Source organism: Pundamilia nyererei, unplaced genomic scaffold (genome assembly GCF_000239375.1).
Source record: "Pundamilia nyererei isolate P.nyererei 1_Seehausen unplaced genomic scaffold, PunNye1.0 scaffold00151, whole genome shotgun sequence".
NCBI lineage: Eukaryota > Metazoa > Chordata > Actinopteri > Cichliformes > Cichlidae > Pundamilia > Pundamilia nyererei.
In genome coordinates this window covers 1,290,077-1,296,084 of record NW_005187552.1, presented here as the reverse complement: position 1 = coordinate 1,296,084, position 6,008 = coordinate 1,290,077, and the positions used below count along the sequence as shown (strand labels likewise).

Here is a 6,008-nt window from a genome sequence, read left to right as displayed (position 1 = left end):
TAAATATGACATATGCAACAAAAGTGAAAGTATGCCACAATACAATATCACATCTACACAATAATAATAAACAATAAAATGAGACATACTGGTGAAATACAAACTTCTAATAAAAATTAATCCTGAGCTGAACTACTCACAGGTAATGCCAGCAACAAGCTCACTTACTTTATATGACAAGGTGTCCATAAGCAAAAAGACTGACATATTTTACTATTTATTGGTGAGGTGCAACAAACTGTAAAAACTGCTGGTCCCATCAAGCAGACAAGGACTAACATAAGAATTTTTGAAAACTTCTTTCAGAGCCGAGCCAGAAGGTCAAACTTTACTGGTCAATTTACGGTTATGAGCTTTGAGTAAGTGACCAAAGAGACAAAGTCATGGATACGCGACCATCCTATATTTTTTTTCAGGCATCTGGGGTAGATCCACAATATATATCATCTTGGGTGTCTTTGGACCCCCCCAGGAGGAACTACAAAAACACTGCTGAGGAAAAGGATGACTGGAATTCTGTGCCTAGCTTGTTGCCACTGTGACTCAACTTCAGATAAACAAAAGAAGATGGCTGGATGGACAGAAGTATGGATGGGCTCTTGCTCTAGGACGTTTGCGAGTACAGCCAGTACCTTGTCATGGCACCACTTGTATCTGCCTTGGTTAAGAGCAGACATGTACACTAATAAGATATGTGCCAGGGTTCCTGTAGAACTTGCACATTAGGTCATCTCTCGTGCCCCTGCTGTGCAGATTTGGATGGCTCCAACCTCCATAAGTCAACCCAAGTGTCAAAGAGCCCAAATGCAGACTCAGAAAAGGACAATGGGATCAACCTGGACTTTATTTACTAAACTCAAGTGAAAACAGTACACACAGGAATTGTGGGTGGCACGTAGAACTCGAACGAGGGTCAGGAATCGTGTGCGGCATGGAACTTGAACAAGGGTCTTTTGCTAGCAAGTGGAGGGTGACTAGGAAAAAGCAATACTGGGCAGGTGAGTGTCCAGACAGATGAGAGGGAGTCCAGAATCCAACCTGAATGGTCCAGTAAAGGGGAATCCAGTGGCAGGAGGGAAGGCAAGTAAGGAAAGGTGATCCTGTGATTATGAACCATCCATCCATCCATCCATCCATTCGCGTCCGCTTATCCTGTTCAGGGTCGCGGGGGGCGCTGGAGCCTATACCAGCTGTCATAGGGCGAGAGGCGGGGTACACCCTGGACAGGTCGCCAGTCTGTTGCAGGGCCAACACACAGGGACAGACAACCATTCACACTCACATTCACTCGCACATTCACACCTAGTGGCAATTTGGATTAATCAATTAACCTATCCCCACAAGCTGCATGTCTTTGGACAGTGGGAGGAAGCCGGAGTACCCAGAGGGAACCCACGCAAACACGGGGAGAACATGCAAACTCCACACAGAAAGACCCCGGCGTGATGGTGGAATTGAACTCAGGACCTTCTTGCTGTGCGGCAACAGTGCTAACCACCGTGCCACCGTGCTGCCCCTGATTATGAACCAGTGGTTAGCATTTCCAGAGATGACCAGCATCCAGGTGAGTGAAAAGAAGTGCGAATGAGGAGTATGGTGAATCCGAGAAGCTACTAGAAACACAAGGAGAACAGGATAAGTTAGCATGAACAAGAGAAATCACAAGATGCAAAGGAGGCCTAATACTAATGTAGATCATGAGACGAACTGGTGAAGAAAAGTTGAATGTGCTGGTCTTAAATACTGATGGCTGATTATCCTGGATCACAGACAGGTGAGCATGACAGGCGTGTGGATGAGGGCTCCGCCCAGAGGTGGAACTCAGTGGAAACGTGGAAAACCACAGCCACTCTCCTGGACCATGACACCAAGTCACCTTCCTCTTGGGGTTGATTGACCCACGTTGCCCCTGAGCCCTGGGAGGTAAGCTTGACTGCTCTTAACTTCCTCTGGTACTCCTCCATATTTCTCATTTCTGCCTGGATCATGGTTTTCCTCTTTGTTAAGTTAAACTTTTCCAGATTTTTGGAAGCATGTGATGCCCAGACTTTGTCATCCTGCACAGGGTGCTCGAATAAAGTTGGATTTTAAAGATTCCTTTCTCTTGGACCAGTGATTTAGAGTCCTTCCACTCTTGTCCTGATGTGGTTTTTAACCTACTTCTCTGACCTTGTTGTCTCTTGAATCTCTGAAGATGAAGGCAAACCTGCATTTGCCACTTTGAACTCTGCAATGAGAGATGACAGAGTAGTTGTAGTTGCCCAGATGTAGAGCCCGACTGGAGTAAAACTTGGAGCCAGCTTCTTAGGTGCTCAATGATCTTTCGTTCCACTCCTTCCACTGCTGTAAGCTGGACTTTATACACTATCAGAAACCACATCAACCTTGGAAGCAAGCGTTGTTGATACAGCCATGTCTGAAACTTCCCCAGGAGCCCAGATTTATCAGTAGTCTTCAACCACCCCTATGCTTTCTCTTCAGTATTGTGGATGCTGCTGCTGTCCCTTAGTTATCGTAGTCTGTGTTGCCACCTCATCAAGCTTGGTTAGGACCAATTTTGCCTGCACATGGGAAGATGTTGTGATTATAAGGTCATCCACGAAGTCCTTTATCACTGTTATCAGATGCTTGAGTTCTTCGCCGAGTCGCTGGTTACATTTTTCATGAGGTTCATAACAGGATGATAGGCTGGGGGAGACTGCACAACCAGTGACAATCGTTTTCTCGTGGTGCTGCCACTGGGTGATGCAGTTTGTGGTCTTGAAGCTGAGCTTGATCCCTCGCAGGTAGCTACAGATCATTCCCTTGATGCGGTCTGGGACGTGGTAATACTTTATGGCTATTCTGACAAGATTGTGAGGAATGTCTACAAAGTCCAGCCAGACTACTGTCAGATTGCTTTTCTTTGACCTGGCTTCATGTGTCATCTGGCCTAGGACTCTTCTGTGTTCCAGGCATCCCGTGAAGCATGGAATGCCTCTCTTTTGGATCAAGGTGTTCACATATCCATTTTCCATCATGTATGGAGTCATTCTCCTCTCCAATATTCAAGGCTGAGCAGGATAATGGTTCGAAATTGGCTTATGCTTTGTTAGCTGTTTTATGCTTCCCATTAACTTATTTTTGAGTCTCTTTCTTAAAAGAAATTGAGCTTTTCAAAAACAGTAAGGAAGGTTTATTTCAAAGTGTGAACAAAGTGGAAACTTAACAATGTTTAGGCAATGCATACATCATCATTTTACAGAGAACGTCTTCACAACATTACAGAATTTTCCGAGATGGCGATAAACTTTGACATTTAAAGAAAAAGGAATTGGGGCAGGGAAGTGTTCATGTGTGTGTTGTGTGTGTGTTTGTGGTGGCGGGGGTGGGATGAGGCATGTTTTTCCTGAAAGACTTTAAGCTATGTGGTTCAGGTTCAGATTCAGGAAGTGAAAATTTAGAGGGTTGTTGGTGTGTGTGTGTAGTCTGATTGGTGCTGACAGGGAAGTATGAGGTGCACAGGGATGTGGAGGGGGGGATGACTGAGACATAAAGAGGAAAGAGGAAAATGATGAGGAAATCAAACAGGATATATCGTCTGCACTGCAGAATCGGACGTTTTTTTCCATTTGAAAACATAAATGTTTGGTTCCAATTAAAAACGCTGCGATCGCTGCAGTAAAGTGCTGAGGAGAAACCAATGTGGTCCATCCACAAAAACTACTTATAAACAAGAGTGGGAGTGCAGAAACCCACGGCTAGAAATACACACTGTTTGCATTGTAGCAAGGAATATTACGGAAACCAGCAGCGTATGAGAGAATGGAAGGAGTTATATTTCCAGAAGGATATAAAAGTAAAACAAACCCAATACTAAAAGCTTTTAGATATTAAACTGAACTCTTAAATGTAACTTTCAGTTTGACACCATTCACCTCTCTTTTGCAGTGAGACACCAAATAACCAGAACTCTCTTTTTTTTCTTTTTTTCCGAGGTTAACCTGGAACGACTCCCTTGAAAATTGATGTTGGATCTTTTCCATGTTTCTGCAGAGTTCTGCTTTTGGTGTCACACAACTGATTTAATATCTGGCTTTTATAAATTCACTGTAATAAAAATGAAGCCACAAAAGGGTAAAAGGACAGACTACAGCAATGACTCTCAGTCGTTTTTGTCAGACCCATGCATACCCACAGTGCCCAGATGAGCTCTGGTAACCCTTTCACTGGTTGCCTTTGTTATAAATAATTTTATACAATAAAGGGTCCGTTTTTAGGGCCAGTTTGTTAAATTCTGACCCTGATACTACAATATTAACGCATACTGTGGGTGATGAAGTCATTTATCCATATTGCATAAATGGATAAATGACATTCATTTCCTTTTCTTAATTTATACTTAATTTTAGCTGTTTAACGCTCACAATATAACCCATTGGTATTTACCCTCTACTGTTAATCTGTAACTTTCAGTTCACTATTTCTTAATTTTAGGGATCTGTTTTAATCATTTACTAACTGGTTAAAATACCAAAATAATAAATGTGAAGTAACATATGTGGTTGCTTTTGTTCATATTTTTGCTGTCGTGGGTCCTTTAGCTTAGCCCTTAGCAGCAGCCTCATCGCTGCTCTTTCATGTTTTAACTTTGTCCCGATGCTTCTTTCCTTTTGATATAAACTTTCATTGGCTCTTCATTTCAGTACCAGCTAACTTTTTGAACCTATTAGCATTTAACTTATGTAGTAGATTAGTTAGGGCTTGCATGGTGGTGCAAAGGTTAGCACTGTTACCTTACAACAAGAAGCGTCTGGATTTGAATCTGCCAGGAGGCTGACGTGTCTGATACCCCTGTGTTAGTGTTCTCACTGCATTATCATAATGATGTCAGTCCAGTATCAAAATTGCAACTGAAGAAGCACGTTGTTGTATCGCATAACTTTAAAATATGGAGAAAAAAGTAAAACCATACCTTTGTTAAAATAAACCTCTCTTCTAAAACAAATGGTCAGCATTTCAAGTGTTTTCTTTGTTCATTTATAAAATATAACAAACATATTATCAGGTTAGTTTTGCTGTTAGCCAAATTTAGTTTATTTATCTTGGTTTGCTAACTTAGCTAACTTTTTGGCTAATGCTAACTGAATGCTAACTAACTCAGACAACGTCACTGGCCGGGTGCAATGCTGATCCTGGGCCAGCGTTATTATGATGATGTAGGAACAACACTGACACGAGGATATCAGACTGTGCATGGGGCTTTTCTGTGTAGAGAGAGGTGTCCAAGGTGTGCATGTCCTCTCACAGCGCTCCTACAATGCCAAACTTGGTAAGAAAATGGCTTTCTGTTACCTCTCTGAAACTGCAGAGTTATATCCTGGTGTACAAGAATCTCTGGTTGGACGTCACTGGTCTGCAATCAGCAGTGCTAATGTTGCACACTGTTTACCGCATTGAGAGGGCTGATTAGCAGAAGGGTTTAATAATCTATTTTGTAACTTGGAAATGACTTTGTGAAGCTCCATGTGTTCAGGTGCAGGGTAGCATCTTCAATAAAAGTAGAAAATGTTTTACTAACATGAGCAGGTTCATTGGAGAGGTGTGAATATCCATGACAGAGGATTTCTCAGGCATGAAAGTATTTGGATCTCCTTCTAAGAGGTTTCAGTCAGATTTAAAGGAAATCACTAAGTGTAATAAGATTATCTGTTGAAAATTTGGGTTTTAGTCACGCATACATACAGTTTCTTTGTTAGTTTTTTCAGGGCCACTTATCTCACCCCTCGCCCTATGGCAACTGGGATTGGCTCCAGCACTGCTGTGACCCTGAATTGGATTAATGAAAGCTTTTCAAATGGTCACAAAGAACAGAAAATGCATAGATTTCTGCCAAATAAGATAACACAGAGTTTGCTGTACGTGAACCGATCATGCCTACATGCGCAGTCGACCATTAAAGACCCATCATCAGCCACAACAATGACTGCAAAACAAAAACATCCAGCTGAGGCTGACAGGAAACGGCT

General features: G+C 42.4%; 1 long non-coding RNA gene across 1 annotated transcript; it reads left to right on the top strand.

Annotated features, from left to right (window-relative positions):
* The first annotated feature begins 1,504 nt into the window (after nucleotides 1-1,504).
* On the top strand, nucleotides 1,505-4,033 carry LOC106456381 (uncharacterized). The gene is made up of 3 exons (XR_001290521.1): nucleotides 1,505-1,564; nucleotides 1,771-1,923; nucleotides 3,978-4,033. It is a non-coding gene; the product is annotated as an uncharacterized LOC106456381 (long non-coding RNA).
* The last annotated feature ends 1,975 nt before the right edge of the window (nucleotides 4,034-6,008 follow it).